This window comes from Monodelphis domestica, chromosome 1 (assembly GCF_027887165.1).
Source record: "Monodelphis domestica isolate mMonDom1 chromosome 1, mMonDom1.pri, whole genome shotgun sequence".
NCBI lineage: Eukaryota > Metazoa > Chordata > Mammalia > Didelphimorphia > Didelphidae > Monodelphis > Monodelphis domestica.
This window is the reverse complement of record NC_077227.1, coordinates 256,465,546-256,488,459: the sequence shown is the minus strand read 5'-3', so window position 1 is coordinate 256,488,459 and position 22,914 is coordinate 256,465,546.

The window sequence follows — 22,914 nt, the reverse complement described above, 5'->3', positions numbered from 1 at the left end:
TCCATGGAGAAGAGATAGGGAAGGACAAGGAAAGAACCCAAGAAACCCAGATCAAAGGCTCAATGGCTTTCGATGATGGGGTGAGATGAGTTCCCACTAAACAGTAGCTGGCCAAAAGGAATAGTAGTGACATCAATGTGCCCTTTAGTATTGGATTCTTCCACCTGGGGTCCCCCTCCCCTTATTTTTTCAACTCAGAATGGCTCTCTCCTTCTAGGTCTGGGTCAATAGGCTGTCACCACCTCTTGTTGGGGGAGAGCCACCTCCAGTTTGGGTTTGTGGGAGGATGTGTGTGGAGATTATGGAGGAACCTGCTGCCTAGAGATCTGCAGGTCCATAGGGGATCCAGGATAGCTGCAGATGTCTGCTTGAATTTGTAGATAAAAATTAAAACCAACAGTTTATTTTGAATGGGTTGTGGTTGTGGAGAGAAGGTCTGCAGATGCAAATTAGCCATGAGTAGGAAAGCAGATGCGAAGCAGATGTGGATATATTTGAAAAGTCTTGCTGCCCCAGGACCCTGCTAAAGCTGTCTCAGATAAACTTTGGGGGATATTTTCCCATCTGTCTCCCTTCCCCCAGATGCCCACCCTCCAATCACTGCCTCTGAAGGTACTAGTCATATGGTATTGCCCGGGAAGAATGGCAAGAGGCATGGACCATATCAATTCTCTTTGAATATCTCCCATTATTTAGTACAATGCCTTTCAAAGAAGGGGGAAACGGAAGAAGAAACAGAACCAAGGGAAGGAGGAACCAAAGCCATTCGGTTCACTTTCATACCTGCTAGGAACCTTAATGAAGAGTCTGGCTATCCTAGAAACCGCTCTCTCACCATTTCCCTCCCAAATGGCCATTCTCACTCTCTGGCTGTTCCAAATATCCTCACCCTAAATATCAGGCAGAGTCAGCTGAGAATCCTGAGCCCCTCACGGCTGAGGGATAAAAGAAGTTTGCAGGCTAACAGTAGACAGCAGCCCCTGGCTTAGTGGAAGGAGAGTGGAAGCCAAAGAGGCCCCATGTGGGTAGAGGCCAGGAATTCCTCAGCTCACCCTCAGAGCTGGATATTTAGTCTGAACGCAGAAAGGGCAAAGAAGCCACTAGCCTGGCAGCTCCCAGACAGTGTGAGAGCAGCTGAGACTAGAAGCTTTGGGTTCACCATACAGCGCAGCATCCCTTTCTTTACTTCCTTTGCCTTCAAACCTCCACCTCTCCCTGTATCTCATGGAGAACCTCTACAGTCCACTATCCCTCTCCTGGAAAGATGCCCAACTTCCCACAGAAAAGAATGCTTGCTTATAGCCTCCTCCTTTCTGCCTTTGCCAACCTGGGAAAATCAGGATTGCAGTTCCCGATTTCACTTTTTGTTCAAGAAAAGAATAGACCAGGTAAAAGAATGGGTAGGCTGGACTAAATCCAGACAACCCATTTCACAGCCCTCCATCATCACCCCACCCACTGTGGGGACCCAGGAGGCTTCCACCAGCAAATACATTTTCCCTCTGGCTTGTATACAATGTAAATCAAATTGCTATGCATTCAACATTCAGCTGTCTGTATCTTTTATAGGTCTGTCTACAGCAAAGTTGGCTGACTCAGTCCTCTGAACTATGTGAACTCTGGTTCTAGCAACACCAATTTGGTGTTACCAATCACCACACAGACACACACATACACATTGTATATACTACACAACTGTTTTGGAGGGGGAGGTTTTTTCAGTCTGGTCTGGAAGGAAGGGTTGTGAAATCATCGAATAATAGGGTGTTATGACTCCTGAAAGTCTGGGACTCACTTAAAGGGCAGGGACTATGTCTGTTGACCTACCTTGTACAGTGTCCAGCTGAACATCATGTGCAGAGGCATTTAACAAATGCTTATGAGGATGGATGATAAGGGTGATGTCAGAGCATAGCTAGCGTGCTTGCCAAGTACTGTGAAAAAGTAACCTTTTTCTCTTCCATTCATTCACTTGACAAGTATTAATTGAGTACTTTCTACAGATCCAACATTGTTAAACCATTAACAACATAAGACAGTACTGTGACAGTAAGATTCACAAGAGCTGAGAGAGAGAAATAGCTGTAGCCTAGCATTTCAGGAGATGGAAAAAAACACAAGGAGGAACCATGAAAGTTGAACAAAATTTGGGAGGGAGAGAAAGATATGGGACATACATGGATTCACATGGCTACAAGCCTTCAGAGAAGTCCATGAGTACCTACCTACTCATCTGTCCCATAAAGGTCAGCTAGTACGAGTAGGAATATCCCTCTTCTCTAAACTTTCCTGTAAACGGTTGTGATTGCTTCTGAAGTGAACTCATTTGGTCAATAATATCTTTTAATAGTCAGCAATATCACTACTAAGTCTGTATCCCAAAAAGGTCAAAGAAAAAGGGAAAAGGATTTATATATAGGAAAACATTTATAGTGACTTTTTGTAGTGGTAAAGAATTAGGATTAGGGGATGCTTGCCAATTAGAGAATGGCTGAACAAGTTGTGGTATATGATTGTGATGGATACTATTATGTTTTAAGAAATGGCAAGCGGGATGGTTTCAGAAAATCTGGGAAGACTTGTATGAACTCATACAAAGTGAAGTGAGCAGAACCAGAACATTCTATCCAGTAGTAGCAATATTGTAAGGATGGTTAACTATGAGGGACCCAGCTATTCTGACCAAGATGATGATCCAAGACAATTCCAAACAACCTATGATGAAAAATGCTATCTGCCTCCAGAGAGAAAACTGCTAAGAATATACAGATTGAAGTATATATATATATATATATATTTTTTTTTTTACTCTCTCTATTTTTATACTTTGTTTTGTGTTTTCTTTTGCAACATGGCTTATATGGAAATGTTTTGCATGACTATATCAACTGAATCGATATCAAATTGTCTTTTCAAGATGGAGAAGAGTGGGTGGGAAGGAGAGAATTAAGAACTTAAAATTTCAAAAAATGAGTATTTAAAATTTTTTACATGAAATTAGGAAATATTTAAATAAGTTAAAATCATTTTAAAATAAAAAGCAAATTATGGTAGATGAATATAATAGAATATTTCGGTGCTTTAAGATATAATGAACGTAAAACCAATGCAACCAAAATTAGAAGGAAAGCAACAAACTGGGAGAACATTTTTACAACAAAACTCTCTGACAAAGGTTTAATTTTCCAAATATATAAGGAACCAAGTCAAATCTACAAAAAATCAAGTCATTCCCCAATTAACAAATGGTCAAGGGACATGAATAGGCAGTTTTCACAGGATGAAATCAAAACTATCAATAAGCACATGAAAAAAGTGTTCTAATCCTTCCTGATTAGAGAAATGCAAGTTATAACAACTCTGAAGTATCACCTCACATCTAGCAGATTAGCCAAGATGACAACAAAGGAAATCGATAAATATTGGAGGGGATGTGGTAAAATTGGGACACTAATACATTGCTGGTGGAGTTGTCGGTTCAACCATTCTGGAGGGCAATTTGGAACTATGCCCAAAAGGCTTTAAATGAATGCCTGCTCTTTGATCCAGCCATACCACTGCTGGGGTTGTACCCTAAAGAGATAATAAGGAAAAATACTTGTACAAAAATATTTATAGCTGTACTCTTTGTGGTGGCAAAAAATTGGAAAATGAAGGGTTGTCCATTGATTGGGGACTGGCCAAATTGTGGTATCCGATAGTAACGGCATACTATTGTGTTGAAAGGAATGATGAACTGGAGGGTTTCTATGTGAACTGGAACAACTGCCAGGAATTGATGCAGAGTGAAAGGAGCAGAACCAGGAGAACATTATACACAGAGACAGATACACTGTGGCACAATTGAATGTAATGGACTTCTCTACTAGCAGCAATGCAAAGACCCAGGAAAATCCAGAGGAACTTGGGAGAAAGAACACTATCCACATCCAGAGAAAGAACTGTGGAACCCAAAATGCATTAGAAAAATCATAAAAAAGATCAACCACATAGTGTGATAGGGATGTTGATGAAAGTATTGATGTTAAAGGATCATAATATGAATAACGTAGAAATAGGTTTTGAACAATGATACATGTATAACCCAGTGAAATTGCTTGTTAGCTTTGGGAGTGGGGAGGAGAAAGTGGAGGGGTATCATGTAACCATGGGGAAATATTCTAAATAAAAATTAAAAAAAACAAAAGATATAAAGAACATGGGAGGTAATGAACTGTGGGAGTAGAAATACAGAAGAAAAGCATAAGATTTATCACTTGTCTAAATGGGTATATGATTTAGGGTTTGGGGATTAAAAGATTACTATACTCTATTATAAAAATGAATAATATGGAAATAGGTATCAAGTGATAACACATGTATAACCAAGTGCAATTGCTTTTCACCTCCAGGAAGGGGAGGGGAAAACATGAATCATGTAACCATAGAAAAATATTTTAAAATTTTAAAAAATTAAATAAAAAAAGATATAATGATTGTGATATGTCTAGTTAAGATAGTGATATAAAAGATCTCTGAGGAGTCTGGATTTCTCATATATATTTCAGCAAAGATCTAAAAAGGGAGCCAAACCAAATAATGTTCAAGAAGTCCAAAGAAAACAGTAAGCTTTTCCATCCATTCCAGGACTAAACAAAAAACAGCCCTTAGGTTTTTTTTTTCTTTGTTTGCTTCCTTGGTTTTTAGTATCTTTATTCCCCACTCTTGTGAAAGAAAAGGGGTCCTTATAAAGGAAGCCAACATAACTTCAAATGAATAGGCTTGAATCCTATAGTTAAGATAAAGCAAAAAGTTTATCAAACAAATCCAGGAGAATCTGGTGGTATATGCTGGTGCAGAGAGAAGAAGGGGAGAAAAGATGTTGGTCAAGTATAATGAGGAAGTCACATGGAGACTGGACATTGAGTAAAACAAACTTCACTTATTATTATTATTATTATTTTTTTTACAATCTGGAGATTTATTCCATTAGTGAATTTCTAAGTTAGGGCTTATTTGTCCTTCCAGCCCTTGATCTTTCTTAGATAGAACTCCAGCTCTTTGCCTTCCAGGACAAAGCCATCTGCTCAGCCACACCAGCCTGGCCTTGACTTGATGCATGTGAGGAGCTTATCCTAGCCGGCTGATCTTGACATTCTTCTTCTGTTCCTCATAATTCTTCTGGAGGACCCCAGGGTATAGTTTGAAGTTACCAGTGGGGGAGCAAAGAGAAAGACGACTGCCAAAGGACACTTCTAGAACTAGACCAAATAGTAGTGTGACAATGGGAAGCCTTGCTCTATCACCATACTGTTGGAGAAGTCCCTGATGTTTCTCTATTCTGCATAATATTAGCTCCTGACAATAAGTAGATACTATTTATCATGTTAAGGAATAGTTATTTATTCCCAAGTTTGTTTTTCTAAACTTAAAACACTCTTTCCAGTTTTCTTACAACTTAAACCATCTACCTCTCTGCCTCATCTCCTGCCATATATTCTTTGATCCAGTGACAGAGACCTCCTCACTGTTCTTCCAATGAGCCATGCCATCTCTCAGCTCCAGGTATTTTCTCTGGCTGTCTTCTATGCCTGGAATACTCTCCTTCCTCATCTCCATCTCTCAGCTCCCTTTACATTCCAGCTGAAATCAATCTCTCTTAATTCTAGAGTCTTTTCTTCATTGACTCTTTCCTCTTCTATATCTAGCTTGTTTGTACATAGATGTTTGCATGCTGGCTTCCCTATTAGATTAGGAGTTTCTTGAAAGCAGAGATCATATTTTGCCTTTCTTTGTATGAGTGGTACTTAGCAGAGTGCCTAGAACATTGTAGATGTTTAGTTAATTCATATTGACTGACTTTTTATAAGTGTTTTTTTGGGGGGGAGGTTTTTTAGTGGAGAAGGAGGACTACAAGAGTGAGGATAAAGATACTAAAAACCAAGGAAGTAGACAAAGAAAAGAGCTTAATTTAAAATAGCAGAAGAAAGTTTGGAGAAGGGTAAAGACATGCAAGGAACATATTGGACCTAGCAAATAAAATTTGAATTATTACAAAAAGGCCAAACTATACATATTGAAGAGAAAAAGAAACTGTACATAGCTAAGCTTAGTTTCACGTGTAATTTTTTTGTTTCTTCTGTGCTTATTCAAAGATTCATGTTTCTTGGTGTTCAAGTTCATAGTAAAAAAAAAATTTAATGTATTTGAAGAAATCAGAGGAGTATGAGAAGACCTACATGAACTAATGCAGAATGAAAGCAGCAGAAACAAAAAAACCAACAAACAAAACAAACAATACAAAAAAATGACAGAATAAAAGCAGCAGAACCAGGACAACAATATACATAACTATAAAAATTTAAATGAATGAAACTAAAGAAGTAAAACTGAATAGCATATAATTATACTGGACAAACTTGTCCTCAAGAAAAAAATGAAAAAATATATATACCCCTTTCATTTCCTTATAGAGGCAGAAACTAGGGGATCTAAAATACTACATATATTATGAGATTCATTGGATATGACTAGTTTTCTAAATTACCATACTTTCTTTTTCTCTTTTGTTATGCAGAATGGCTAGGGGGAGGGAGAAAATATATTTGGTAACAAAGATGACAGGAAAACAAAAGTTTGGAGTATTTTTTCCAAATAAAAAGGACAATGGCTTGTTTTCTAAAGAGACTGGCCCACACTCCCAAGGTACAGACTAATTCCCAAATCCCCAAACCACAAGAAAAGTTCAAAGGAAAGTGGGCAGAGGGGGAGGATGGGCTCTAAGAGAGGGCAGCCATAGTTTTAGAACACTAAATGAAAGTCCAGAATTGGAGAAGGCAGTAGAGGACAAAGTTCAAGGAGGAGAAGCTGAAAAACCATTATGATAAAATGCAAACTTTACAGACTATTCCATCCTCACATTTCAGCCACTAACTGCAAGATTAGTGGTCACAGAACCAGAGAATCTCAGCATTGAAAGAGATCTTAAAGGTCATTTGATTCAACCTATACCTGAACCATTTCAGACTAGCAGTCAATCTCCACCTAAAGACCTCTAGTGATGAGGCAACCACCACCTCCTAAGGCTGTCCATTGCACTTTTGGAAAGCTCTCATTGTTTTCTTTACATCAAGCTGAAATCCTCCTTGTTGCAATTTTGGCTGCTCTTAATTATGTCTAATTCCTCTTCCACATGATATCTCTTCAAATGCATGAAGACTACCATGAAAAACCTCTCCTCCAAGCTAAACAATGTCACTTTCTTCTACTGATCTTATTGCATGATCTGGAAACCCTTCACCATTCTGGTCACTCTCCTCTGCTAGCTCATCAATGCTTTCTTTAAAATATTATACCTAGAACCGAATACAATATTCTAGATGTGTGAAACTTGGGCAAAGAATTCTCCTCATTCTGGACACTATGCCTTTCTAAATGAAGCCCAAGAGTGAGTTAAGGTTTTCTATTGATTTTGTCATTGTCATAATGTTGATTCCTCTTGAGCTAGTGGCACTAAACTCTACTCCCACAGATTTTTTCATACAAACTGCTGTCTAGCTTTTCTTTTGTCCCCACCACCACTAGTTCTATACTTGTGCAATTAGCTTTTTAAATCCATTTAAGACTTAACATTAAATTCCATTAAAAAAACAACAATCCTAGAATTCTGAAACTAGAAGAGACTTAAGACTTTTGGATTTAGGCCTACAGGGAAACTTTATATATGAAAAAAATGAATTATTTAGTTCATTCTCCTCCCCCACTCATTTTACAGATAAGGAAACTATGAATAACTTACCCGAAGTCACAAAAACAGCATTTTGGGGGGCCTTAGTCTGAGAGAGTAAGGCCAGCGTGAATCTCTACAGAAGCATGTGAAGGAACCCAGAATTTGAACCCAGGTCTTCTGACTCCTAATTGAGTATTCTATTGTATCTCCTCTCACTAAGGCTGCACTACAATGTTTCCACAACCTTGTTTTAGTGACAAGGAAACTAAGCATCAGAGATGTTTAAGTGATTTGCAGAAAGTCAGAAACATAGCCAGGATTAGAAGTCAGGTCTCTTGATTCCCATTCTATTGCTCCATAATGAAGATATTGGAATTTTCCCAGTCTGGTTTGTGGGTCAATGTTTATTGGTAGTTTTCATAATATTTTTTCTGGTATGGATACTTTACTATATCTGTTTAATAACAAATGATCATCAACCTAGGAAAAAAACCATTAAATTTCATCTTACTGCATTTAGCCCATTATGCTAACTTGTTAAGGTTCCCCTCTCTCAAAATAATTTTTTAATCAATATTTTAAAAAATTACAGTTTTTGATCCAACCATTCTGAAGGGCAATTTGGAACTTTGCCCAAAGGGCGACAAAAGAATATCTACCCTTTGACCCAGCCATAGCACTGCTGGGTCTGTACCCCAAAGAGATAATGGACACAAAGACTTGTACAAAAATATTCATAGCTGCACTCTTTGTGGTGGCCAAAAACTGGAAAACGAGGGGATGCCCATCAATCGGGGAATGGCTGAACAAATTGTGGTATATGTTGGTGATGGAATATTATTGTGCTAAAAGGAGTAATAAAGTGGAGGAATTCCATGGAGACTGGAACAACCTCCAGGAAGTGATGCAGAGTGAGAGGAGCAGAACCAGGAGAACATTGTACACAGAGACTAATACACTGTGGTATAATCGAACGTAATGGACTTCTCCATTAGTGGCGGTGTAATGTCCCTGAACAATTTGCAGGGATCCAGGAGAAAAAAACACCATTCATAAGCAAAGGATAAACAATGGAGTGGAAACACCAAGGAAAAGCAACTGCCTGAATACAGAGGTTGAGGGGACATGACAGAGGAGAGACTCTAAATGAACACTCTAATGCAAATACTATCAACAAAGCAATGGGTTCAAATCAAGAAAACATCTAATGCCCAGTGGACTTACGTGTCGGCTATGGGGGGTGGGGGGGAGGAAAAGAAAATGATCTATGTCTTTAACGAATAATGCTTGGAAATGATCAAATAAAATATATTTTTTAAAAAAAATTACAGTTTTAATTGAAAAGTTTGATCACATCCATGATCATATCAACTCTTTTTTTAAACCCTTTCCTTCTGTCTTAGAATTGATCCTAAGTATCAGTTTATAAAAAAGTTTATAAAAAGGGGTTTTGACAAAATAAGAGAGCAGCTTTTAATAACTTAAGTTTTAATAAGAATATAGTAATATTATCCCTTTAAACCAGAGAAAACTTCTAGCAACTTTTAATGATGAACAATCAAGCTTAATTAAAATAGAGATAATAAAAGAATATAGTAAGTAAAATGAATATAGTAAAGGAAGGAAATATAGAAAAGAGGTAGAGAAAGAAATTTTCCTAATTTCTATACTAGTTATCCTATACCTATTTATAAGTGCCTATAATTACTATCTAAAACTGCCTATATCTATCCCTAATAACAACCACCCCACAAAGTTCCAACCCAATCCACCCAATCAAAACCAACCCAACCCCAATTAGGTTGGTCAGTGAAGACCAGCCACTTTACAACCCAGGAAAAGGCCAAAAGCCCTCTTAGTAAGCTCAGGCCAACCTTTATATTCTAGCAACTAAACACCAACCATAAATTAGTCACCAACATCCACACCACCAACAGCCAACCCCCAACAACCAACTCACACCCAGCAGCCAACTTACCCACAACTGCTAGCCCTAACTATCAACAAGTGACTCCACTGTCAGCAACTAACCAACCTATGCTTGGCCCCTTTTATAACCTCCTCCTACTCACTTCCTCTATGGTTCCTCCTTCCTGTTTCTATGATTTCTCCTTCCTGCCTCTATGGTTTCTACTTCCTGTCACTGTAGGCTGATTAATCCATATACATTTCTAAGGTGGGAGGACCTCCAGGTCCCCCATTAAATTAGAGAAAAGGAATAAAGAATTCCTTTTTACAAGTTCCAAGGCAGAAAAACAGTAAGAGCTAGGAATTGCCATTAAGTGACTTTCCCAGGATCACATAGCTAGGAAGTATATGAGGGCAAATTTGAACTCAGGTCCTTCCAACTCCAGGCCTGGTGCTCTATCCACTATGAGACTTAGCTGCCCCCAAATCCACTTCTAACTTGGAATTCTGCCTTAGCACAATCGGGAATTATGGCAGGCCAAGGCAATTACAGAAGTAGTGAATGACCTCAATGGCAAAGTGCCAATAGAAATTTCGCCATGCAAATTGCTCTTTCATATAACCCCAAGACAGACACTTTACTGAATGTCCTTCATTACATGGAGTTGGGGCACATTCTTGTCTGACATCTTTCTTGGTTAACATTACTCCTTTCTTAGATAGCAATTTAGTTCTTGGGAATAAACTTCTTGGTAGTGGCTATTGCTGCTCCTAATGGATCCATAACTAAAAAAAAGCTCAAGATCCTTTTGAATCCTGACTCTTTCATCCATTGTGTTAGGTGTCTCATCTAGTTTTGTCTCTGTTGGAACCAGTATACAAGTACGATCATTATTTTGATGAGCTAAAAGTTATACACATAGATCTTTATAGAAATAAAATAAGCACTGCATTAAGTTAGACATCAGAAGATTTTTGTTAAAAGTTAAGTTCCCAAGGATAAGTTCCCTTCTTTGGCTATGACTTCCTCTTTTTGTATCTCTCAGCAGCTACATTTCCTTTTAAATGAACTGCAGAGGATATTGCCGTAGGACCTTCTAACTAAATCAATCTCCCTTTGACAGACAGGAGAATACACATAAACTCAAGTCCAATAGGATAATAAGTCTTGTATTATATCCTAGAAACTCCCTGTTATGCCCCCCAACTTGTCCATGCCCTAAAAGTTGGCAATGCCAACAAACATGTATTTAAAAAGTCCTAGAAAGGGGAAGCTATAGGTGGCTCAGGGGATAGAGAGCCAGACATAGAGATAGGAGGTCCTAGCTAGGTGACCCTGAAAAAGTCACTTAATCTCAATTGCCTAGCCCTTGTTGTTCTCCTGCCTGAAACCATTAATATTGATTCTAAAACTAAAGATCTGGGTTAAAAAAAAAAAAAGTCCTATAAAGTACACTGGTCCAGTGACCTGCCTTGTACAACTGAATAATGTTCAAAACAAGTTTCTTAAGATTTTTGTTACTTTCCATTATTTGTAACTTCTTTTTTTAAAACCTATAAAAATAAGGTCTGTAAGTCATCCATTTGTTTCTGATTGGTTGTTGTCCTTTGTAACCAAAGAAAACCAAAATAACATCATTGGTGATGCTTCTTGACTGGAGTATAAATTGGATTTAAGTGAGGCAGAGTTGCATAAAAATTTTGTTTCAAAATCATCAGCCTCACTCTCTCTTCCAGGGTCACAGAAGTCCAACAGCAAGACAAAAATCAAGATGATTAGTGATGGGTTGGGATGCAGTGGATGATCTTGGCTTCTTGCATGTCTAACCAAGCTCTAAGTGCTACACCAGTGCCTACTTTATCCACCTTCATGATTGATGGAACAAACTATTCTTTTCCATCCATTCCTTTGGGGGCAGTGCTTCAATGCCTGCATAGACACCCTATAACTCACCAATGGGCTTGAGACCTGTTGCTTAATCTCAAACTGCTAAAACAGCTCTGCTGGGGTGTGGCCACTGCTCATGCTATGGCTTTTTGGAGCCACAGGTGAGAGCTGCATGGCAGGTGGACACCAAAGGAAGAAAATAGCACTGAAAGCTGGGCAGGCCCTCATACCAGCGGTACCAGTCTTCCCTGAACACCCTATACATCCTGTCTCCGACTACTGAGGAGTCAGTGGACCTGATTTGTTGACAACTGCAGCCTCAGACATTTCTATTTCAGATAATCAATAGTTTCATCTGCAAATCTGATGAGCATGCCATCTCCCCTTCCATCCAAATCATGAATAAAAATACTGAATATCACAGGATCCAGAATAGATCACTAGAATAATCCATTAGTGACATCAGTCCAGGCTGACATTTATCCATTTATAACACTCTTTTAGTCTGGATGTTGAACCAGTACTAAATCCACCTAACTGTATTATCATCCATTATCTAGCCCACATTCAGATACTTTGGGAAATTTTATAAAATGCCTTGCTAAAATCAAGTATAAGTATATGGAATTCTGATCCTCCAATTTTAAGTAACAGTCCAAAAAGTAAGATTCATCTGGTATGACCTATTCTCGATGAAATTACACTAGTCTTAGTAGTTGCTACTTCTTTTTATAAATGCTTACAACCCATCATTTTAATTTTGTAGTGTAATATTATAACAAAAAAAATTTAAGTCACACTTCTATACTTTAAAGAATTCACCCTATTCGAGGAAGGAAGAAGGAAGGAAGGAAGGAAGGAAGGAAGGAAGGAAGGAAGGAAGGAAGGAAGGAAGGAAGGAAGGAAGGAAGGAAGGAAGGAAGGAAGGAAGGAAGGAAGGAAGGAAGGAAGGAAGGAAGGAATCTACAGGTGCTAGACCTCTCCCATATGCCATGGTTTTTCAAAGATCAGTGACAAACAGGTCAGCAATCAAGTCCCTCAGGTCTTTCAACCCCCTGAGGTATAATTCTTACAGACTTACTGACTTAAGTTCATTGAAGGAAACTTGATGAACTCACATCTAATATAAGATTAATTCCCACTATTTATCTTCTCTCTTTTCCAATACAAAGATCATTCTCTTTAGAACAGAATAAGTTGACTGAGAGTTCTGTCTTGTCTCTATTAGCATTAATCTACCCACCCCAAACAGTGGTCATATCCTTATCTCTCCTTTCATTTGTTCCAAGATAGCCAAGACAAACTTTTTTGGTTAACATTAGCATTCATTATTCAGCTCATCATGAGTTTTTGGATTCCTGGCATCATTCTCACTCAACCATGCCACCCCTCATGTATTTATCTTCACTTAACTGCTTTCATTTCCATCCTACACAAAGAAGCCTTTAAACAATAAGTAGACTGATGAGTTCCCTGAGCATCCACATGAGTCTTTTTTGGTTAGTTCTTCCTTCATCCCATTAATCATTAGTTTATTCTTGTGCTTGAGAACATTCCATCCCTGCTGGTCCTAGATTCTCTTAGGGGTGAAATTTGTTTTCTAGTTCTTCATTGTCCATTCTTTACATTAAAATATGAGTCCGGGGACAGCTGAGTATCTCAGTGGATTGAGAACCAGGCCCAAAGACAGGAGGTCCTGGCTTCAAATCTGACCTCAAACACTTCCTAGCTGTGTGACCTTGGGCAAGTCACTTAACCCCTATTGCCTAGCCCTTAACACTCTTCTGCCTTGGAAACAATATACAATATTGATCCTAAGATGAAAGATAAGAGTTTAAAAAAAAATCTGAGGCCATGAATTCTCCTCCTGTTCTCTCTTAATGGATATTATTTCCTGAGAATAATTGGTCCTCTTCACTGATATTCTTCCTATGTCATAACTGTTATTTTCTGTAGGCTCTGTGACCCCTAAGGGGTTAGTGGATAGATCCTGGGAGTCTGTGAATTTTACTGGAAAAAAAAATGACATCTTCATTTTCACTGATGCCTAACAGAAATTTTAAAACTCCTTAAATTTGTCATTTTGAGAATCTATAGAATACTTGCTTTATTTTTATTAAGTTAATTAATTCAGGTCTCTACTATATTCTTCTCTAAATGTTGGCTTTATATTCTTCAACCTTCTGGCAGTTCCAAACCATTCTTTTCACTTCTGGCCAGCTCAATCTATTTCATTTTATTCTTAGCTGCTAGAGTACTCGTTAAATTTATCATTTACTCCTTTTTTGCCATTCACTCTACGTATTAATGTCTCACACTATAGCCTTTCCTCTTCTGATTATTTTTAATTTATTCTGTTTATAGTTTGTACAATTTTTGCATATTGTATCCCCCATTAGGCTGTGAGCACCTTGGGGACAGAGATTGCCTTTTATCTCTTTGTAGCCCCAGCACTTAGCACAGTGCCTGACACTTAGCTGGCACTTAAGTATTTACTGACAGACTATCTGATTTCATAATATAGAGATTTATATGGCCTTTCATATTTACCTAGGAGTAGCTGGGTCTCTCACCTGGTATACTCCACCATTTGGTATATGAACAACAAAAACAAGAATGCAAGAATCCAGAAACAAAGCAGATTTTTAAGAGCAACAATAATCCTAAAGAAGGAAAAGAAAACCAGGATCTGCTACTAGTTAAATATCCATCTCTTATTTTCTTTTTAACCTGTACCAACTTAGAATCACTAAATATTGGTTTCAATCAAATTGTGGTACATGTAAGTGACTGATTATTATTGTGCTATAAGAAATGATAAGCAGGATTCAAAAAAAGCTGGAAAGATCTACATGAACTGATGCAGAGTAAAATAAGTAGAACCAGAAGAATATGGTACATGTAACAATATTCTATGATAATCAACTGTGAAAACTTGGCTACTCTCAGCAATGCAGTGATCTGGGACAATTCTGAAAGAATTATTTTGGGGAATGCTATCCACCTCCAGAGAAAGAACATTGAATAGATGTGAATCAAAGCATACTATCTTTCATATCAGTGTATTTATGGTTTTATTTCAGGGTTTTGGTTTTATATGAGTGTGTTCTTGTGAAAATGACCAATATGGAAGTATGCTTTGTATGATAATGTAAGTATGGCCCAGATCAAATTATTTACCATCTCTGAGTATGGGGGGAGGGGGAAGGAAGGAAACAGGAACTTAGAATTCTGGAAGACAAATATTGAAAATTATTATTGCATATAACTGGGAAAATAAAATATCTTTGAATTTTAAATAAATATATATATATATATAATTCAGTAAAAAAAAAAACTGTTACCAAGGCAGAAGGGCCAAGAAATTGGGGTTAAGTGACTTGCCTAGGGTTATACAGCTAGGAAATGTTTGAGGTCAAATTTGAACCCAGGACCTTCTGTCTCTAAGCCTGGCTCTCCTTCCACTGAGCCACCCAGCTGCCCCTTGTCCATCTTTTCCAACTGGCAAATTTCATTGGGGTCTGGCCTGGCTCACTATTATCTTCATGTCCTTGTGTCATTTTTTGCCCCTTTGCAACAACCTCACAGACCTAACTAATCAAGTTACCCATTTGAATCCTGTCCCAACCCAAGAAAGCCTTTTCACAATTCTTTGATCTCCTATGCTTCCCACTCCAGAGATCCCCAGAGCTGTGCATTTAGGATTTCCAAGATACCATCTTAATACTCCCCTAACTGGGATATCCAAATCTCAGTCCTTAGTTTTTTTACCTTGGGTAAGTTACTTAGCCTCTTTTTTATCTCTTAAATGATACTAATCTCTATTATTTCCAAGATTCCTTCCAAGTCTTACCATTTTATGATTCTTTGAATAACTTGGGCCCCTTTTGTGGGATGGATTTAAAAATAAAGGAATCTTTTTCAGTATTGAAGTTCCTGGAGTGAACTGAATGCCTCAGGAAGGAAACTAAGGACTAGTTTTCCTAATGGTCACATATTGACCCAGGATACATTCAGCTGAAATCAAGTTCAGAGTTGAGGATCTGACACTCGTTTGGGTTCAAATGTAAAAATATAAATCAGCTGCAGTCTCTTCCAAAGAGATGACCAGAGGATCCTGACTGCCTGTTTTTGATTAACATCAAGAGAAAATGGAGTGAAGTTGAGTGTTTCCCATCGTCTGGTCACAAACAACTTGTCTCAATGTTTGGTGCAGTTCTTTGCTGATAACTTCACAAAGCTGACTTTGCACTGGCTATAGGGTCCATTTTTAGAGTTGGCATGACCTTATCTCTCCTCTAACCAGCTTGGTTATTCCAACCAAAGGACAAGCTCTTTTGATTGTTGTGATAGTACTAGAGAAGTAAGAAGTACCCCACCTCAACACTCAGACCTTAATTACATTCACTGTACTGGCAGGCCGCCTTCCAGCCCTCTGCTGCCAAAGTCAACACCTCAGGTCTGCTTTGTCTGGGACAGCAGGTTTAGGAGGAGTGGGCTTTAGAACCACATGTTCGAATTTCCCAGTAGTGTTCCAGAGTCTGATTAGTTTGGCTGTGGGGGGCCTCCTTCCTGCTGACTCTTAGTTTAGAATCCATTTTTTGTAGGTTTTCTACAAAGCAAAAAGAGGATTTCTCTCCACTCATGTGTAAAAAGGTATTTGAGAGATTCCTTGACAACTGCAACTCTGTACTGTCTTGAGTCTTGAAAATTCATAAACAAACATGTTTTCCCCAAAGCTAAACAGGACTAAGGAAAATAGACAGATAGGAAGAAGGAAAGGGTAGGAAATGTCAAAGGGAAAATTGGAAGGCATACAAAGAAGAGACCACAAATTTGATAGGAAAGTATAAACCCTGGAAAAGGGTATGTAAAGGAAAAAGCGTCAATGGTGGAGGCTCAGTGGAAGCAGAATGGTTTCAACTATGAAGATGGCAGGGAAGATGCTTTAAGACAAATGAAGGACAGTGGCTTAGCTCTGAGAATGGGTGGTAGAGGCAACTACTTCTTAACTCTGAGTCTCATCTTGTTCTGTACAAAGCCCCCAGTATCTTGGGCTGCATTCACGTGGGAAAACTGAGGCCAGCAATTTGATATTAGATCTAACTGGAATGATTTGGAACAATTGTTTTTTATGTGTGTGTTTGTGTACTTACATTGGGTTCTGTAAACCTTAAAATTTCTTAGACTTACGAATGTTGGAAATTTCTCCCATTGGGAAATTTCATACTTAAAAAAATCTCCTACTGATAGTAAGAACTCTATTGGAATGTGAAACCCCTTGGCATGGGAGGATCCTTCTCCTCCCTACTTAAGACTACTTTAGGACAGAAACCTTTTGCTAAACAATGGAAAGGGCTTTGACCTATGCTTAAGCATAGAACAGGAAGTTCTTTGAGTCATGATTGATTTTAGAATTGATACAATAGAGATACTTGGAATGACAGAACCAGGTCTTGGAAACTACAATCTCCACCCTACTCAGAGTAACAGGATTTAGGAAGGGCTGCAGCAAAGATCAAGATTTAATTATTTGAGAATCTGACCTTCAACAGACATGTGCCAGGACAGACCTCTGGGCAGTCCTGGGTTAAGCTAGAGCCACCATTGGCACAGGAGAGACATCGACAGTGATTGGTAGATGTGAAAACTGAGGGGAGGGAACTTAGATTGTTTGCTTAAAGATAGCGAGGTCTGAGGTTTGGAGAAAGAAGGAGGGTGGATGTTCTGAAGGAGGTCTGAGAAGAGAGAGGTCCTAGAGGGAGAGCTCCTGGAGAGGTCTTGAAGGAGGCTGTGGAAGGAGAACTCAGGAGGAGTCAGGAGGAGGATTCTCTGGAAACATTTCTTGAAAGGAGGCTCTCTTGAAGGTGGAGCCTGAGGTTGGCATGAGAAGCCTTACCTAGAGAGATCTTGGGTGAGTGATAAAACCAACTGACTGATTTATTCATTCTTATTCCTTTCTTCCTTTCTTTTTCTATTGATTAATCAGTGTATTATAAATTAAATTTCTCTATAAAACCCAGTTGGCTTGGGCATATTCATAAATTGGGAATATATTCCCTGGCGACCATCTTATATTTATATAAACCAAGACAGTAGAAAACATATTTCAGCGGTCATAATTGTTATATATTTCCCTTGCTCCCAAACATTTTAATTATCACATTTTATGGCTCCCACTCTCTTATCTACAACTATTTAACGCTCAAAACTATTTTAAATCTAACAGTTCTAAGTTATTCCAGTTAAATCCAACAGTTTTCTCTGTATGTCCATTCATCTATCTATCTACCTACCCATTTGACTGTCTGTCTCTCTGTATGTTCATGTGTGTGACTCTCTTGGATCAAGTTATGGAGGGGAATTAACACCACAGATTTCTAGAATTCTTCATTTTGGTCAAGGCTTGTGATCTATTACATAATAGAATGAAATATACTGCTGTGATCAGGCCCATGTAAAGTAATGGATTTCAAAACTGCACATACACACAAGTTAGTTAAACTACTAAATTAGAAACTAAAGACAACATTTTTTTAATTGCCATCTATCTTTTGCTTTTAAAAAAAGATTCTTTGGGAATATGAACAAGCAATTTTCAGATGAAGAAATCAAAGCTATCAATAATGATATTAAAATGTTCTAAACCACTCCTGATTAGATAAATGCAAATTAAAACAACTCTGAGATACAGACTGGCAAATATGAGGAGTAAAGGAAAGTAATAGATGTTGGTGGGGATGTGGAAAAATTGGGACACTAATGCACTGTTGGTGGAGTTGTGAACTGATCAAATCATTCTGAAGAGCAATTTGGAACTATGTTCATACTATAAAACTGTGCATACCCTTTGAACCTATAATACCACTTCAAGGTCTATATCCCAAAGAGATTTTAAAAGGTGGGGAGGGACATACATACTTGTACAAAAATATTTATAACAGTTCTTTTGGTGATAGCAAAGAATTGGAAATTGAGGGGATGTCTATCAATTGGGGAATGGTTGAACAAATTATGGTATATGATGGTGATGGAATACTATTGTGCTATCAGAAATGATAAGCAGAATGATTTCAAAAAAGCTGGAAAGATCTACATGAACTGATGCAGGGCAAAAGAAGCAGAACCAGAAGAACACTGTACACAGTAACAATATTATCCAATAATCAACTGTGAAAGACTCAGCTACTCTCAGCAATACAATGATCTGGGATAATTCTGAAGATAAAGAATACCATCAACCTCCAGAGAAAGAATTGTTGGAGTCAGATGCAGATCAAAACATACTATCTTTCATACTGTTTTATTTATGGTTTTATTTGGGGGTTCTGATTTTATGTATTCTCTCACAACAAGGAACCACATGAAAATCTATTTTGCATGATAATACATATACAACCTAGATCAAATTTCTTATCTCTAGGAGTAGGGAGGGAGACAATTTGGATCTTGTAATTTCAGAAACTGTATACTGAAAATGATTATTATATGTAATTGGGAAAACAAAATATCTTTAAATTAAAAAAAAAAAAGATTCTTTGGAATTCCTACTCCTGCCTCTTTCCATCAGTCTGCTAGGTCACTAGGCTATTCAAATCTGATTATTCCTTCTACCCTACCCTCATCAATATAATAGCCCACAACCACCAAGTCTATCAAGGTTGTCCAGCACAGTTCTTGCCCCCTCATCTCATGTTTCCAATTATGGTGGGGACATGAAGGTTGTAGAGGAGCTTTCCTCGCCCATAAGTACCTCAGTCAAAAAGAACTAAGCTCTCCTGTTCAGAACCTACACTAAAGGATATTTAGAACTTAACAATAATTAAGAGAGTTTATATCTGTGAAGCCAATGCAGGTCCAAAACAAACTGAAGCCTGTAAACGCTGAACATGCCAGGGAAAACTTAAAAAAACAGAAGAAAATACTAGATACAACAAAGAAATATCATAGACTAATAGAAATTCAAGAGATAAAACAGAATGAAGCAATTAGAACTGAATGACTCCATGAAAAAAAACAAGAAATCTAGAACAACGTTAAAAGATTGAAAAACTAAGAAAATGTAAGATTTCTATTATCAAAAGCAATTGATCTGGAAAATAGATCACAAGGAGATAATTTAAGAATCATTAGATTCCATGAAAACAACAACTAAACAAAAAAATTGAATATCATTTCAAGAAATAACAAAAGAAAACTGCACAGATCTATTGGAAGAAATGGGCAAAGTAGAGATTAAAAGAATCACTCCCAAGAAAAGGGAAAAAAAAACCAAAAAACTAAACATCTAGGAGTGTCAACCAAAATCCAGTTTCCAAATCAAAGAAAAATATTACAATTAATGCAAAAGGAAGAGTTCAAGTACCAAGGAACTAAAATCAGTATCACAAAACTTGACAGCAACTTCTACAAAAGAGAGAAAATCTACAAATATAATATCTAAAAACCTGCAAGACTGAGTATAAACCAACAAGGGATAAAGTGGATCTCTAACAGATCAAATTATATACAAGAATTATGGATGAAAATATTAGACCAAAAGTTTTGAAAGGCAAACAAGGGAAATAAAAGAAACATTTGAGGGTAAATGAATTTCAACAATTGGAGGAAACTAGTTAACAAAGTAAATACATTCAAACACACAGAGAAAAGATGTGTCCTTTCAGAATCCTACTGTTTTCAAGAGTCATGAAGTTGAAAAGATATTTGTTCTTGTTGTTCAGTTATTTCAATAAAGTGTCCAACTGTTAATGACACCATTTGGGATTTTTGGCAAAGACACTGGAGTAATTTGCTATTTCCTTCTTTGGCTAATTTTTATAGGTGGAGAAACTGAGGCAATCAAGGTTAAATGACTTGCTATGGGTTATATAGCTAGTAAGTGTCTGAGGTTGGATTTGAAAGCAGATCTTCCTTACACGGGGCCAGCATTCTGTCCACTCTGTTACCTAGATAACCCTGAAAAAGATATGTAGGTATAGTATGTAGGTGTGGTTTTGTTGGTTTTAAAGTAGGAAAGAAAAGGGAGAAAAAGAAGACTACACAAAGAAAGAAATAAGGAAAAAGGAGGGTAACATATCAATATCTCACATTGATAAAATGCCCAAGAAAAAGAAAATACTAATAGAGGGAGGAGTGAAAAGAGGAGGTATTTCATGATCCTCATTCTTATATGAATTCTGCAAAGGAGGATCAAACACATGCCCATCCACAGGATTTGGTAGAGACATATATTAAATTCAATGAAGAAAAAAGCAGGTATAGGGGAAAGATGAAATAAGAATTAAAGAGAGTGAGAAGATCCAAATATACACAAAACAAACCTATTTGGAGAGTAAACAGTAAAGGAGGGATTACAAAGAAAGTATAAGAAACAGTTATTTGGGCTCAGTGAGAAGAGGTACAAAGAAGCAGACCTCCAGTCATAAATGACTATACTGTTGATCAGTTTCCTTCTCTTTCTATTTATAAAATGTGGGGAAGGGGGGGGGGGTGAAGTAAAAGATATAATGGGAAGAAGCATAATTAAAAATCACAATGATAACTATTTACATTCTAGGCACTATCCCATCTAGCCAATAGTAAAAATAGATATGGATAAAAGAGATCATCAAGGAAGTTATATTATGCTTAAAGGAACCACAGATAATGAAATATCAAAACTTTATATATACCTGTAAGACATCTAAGGCCTTAAAGGAAAAATAAACCTAACTAAATAGAAAAAGACATCAAAATTATGTTAGGTTATTTAATTTGAACCTTTCATATTTAAAAGTAATCTAACAGAGATAAATAAGAGAGAAGCTAAGGGGGAGGGGGGGGACAGAGCCAAGATGGCAAAGAACATATAGGGACCTGACTGGTTTCTACCAAATTACTCTCCAAAAATCAATGATGTAATGCATCAAAATGAATTCTGGAACAGCATAACCCACAGAGAAAGACAGCATGAAGTAATTTTTCAGTATAAAACAACATAGAAGACTGGCACAAGAAATCTAGTTCACCAGGGTAGAGATGGAGTGCAGTGTGCCAAGGCAGGCCCCACAGAGGTGACAGGTCTTGGGTACAAATGAAGCAGCAGCCAAGACTTCCGGAACTCTGGACAACTTCTCAGAAGGAGATTACAGGGGTCCCTTTGCTTGTTTGGGGTGCAAGATTCTTGTCCTATTGCCCATACACAGAACCAGACTGTAATCCTGGGGCTTTGTCAAAGGGTGAGAAGAAACACCAGCACATTCCAGCCCTTGCAGCCACAGGGAGCAGGGGACCCTGGTCACAAATCCAAGGGGTAAAAGAGTGTTGGGGGTGACTAACAGATCAAAGCACAGACCCAGAGAGTACTAAATGCACCTCTCCTTACATCATACCACCTTGTAAGAGCTGAAAATAGATAAATCCCTGGTACCAGCTCTGAAGGCAGCTACACAAAGAATCTGAAACTTGGAACAGTACTCCCTTCACCACAAGTATAGGGTCCAGCTTTAACAGCCTTTTAAACTAAAAGAAAAGAAAAAGGCAGGAAAATGAGCAAACAACACAAAAAGAAACTCAACACAAAGTTATTTTGGTGATAAAGTAGACCCAAACTCAGAAGAAGACAACAAAGTTAATACTGCTGCATCCAAAATCTCCAAGAAAAATTCGAATTACTCTCAATACCAAAAAGAATTCATGGAGGAACTAAAAAAAAAAAGATTTAAAAATCAAATAAGCAGTAGAAGAAAAATTGGGAAAAGAAATGACAGTGATATAGGAAAATCATGAAAAAATAATCAACAACTTTGTAAAGGGAGGCAAAAAAAATACTGAAGAAATTAATATCTTGTAAGGATAGGGGCAGGGCAGGATTTTTGGAACCCTGACATCAGGGCTGAGGCAAAGTCAGTGTCGGCTGGAGAGCAAAGGATCCTGGGAAAAGAAGACTGCCCTGGGAAAGTTCTATAAAAAAGCCCCAGGGAACTAGGGGCTTTTTGAGCTGAGTCTATGACCCAGCAAGACCTGTTCCTGGGTTGAGGATTTCATCTGAAGCCACCAGAAGACATCCCTGATCCTAGATTAATCTCTGTGATTGATCCAGCCTGCTCTTGACACCTTCAACCACCTCTTAACTGAGAAGTTCCCTCAAATCCCAAAAGGGAGCTGTGGACTCACTGAAAAGAGAGCCCAGCTTTCAGGCTCTGCCAGTCCCCCAGCCCCTCATCTAACTATTGATTATATAGACTAGTCAGATAGATACATCATAATAACTGTGAAGTTACTAGTTGGGAGACAGGGAGAAGCCTGAAATTCTCAAAAATATAAGGGTCAGGTGATGGATAGAATAGGAATACACCACGGAAACCAAACCCCATCTTCCCTCCTCCTTATATACCCTGAACCCCTACATTAAACTTTGTTAAATTTC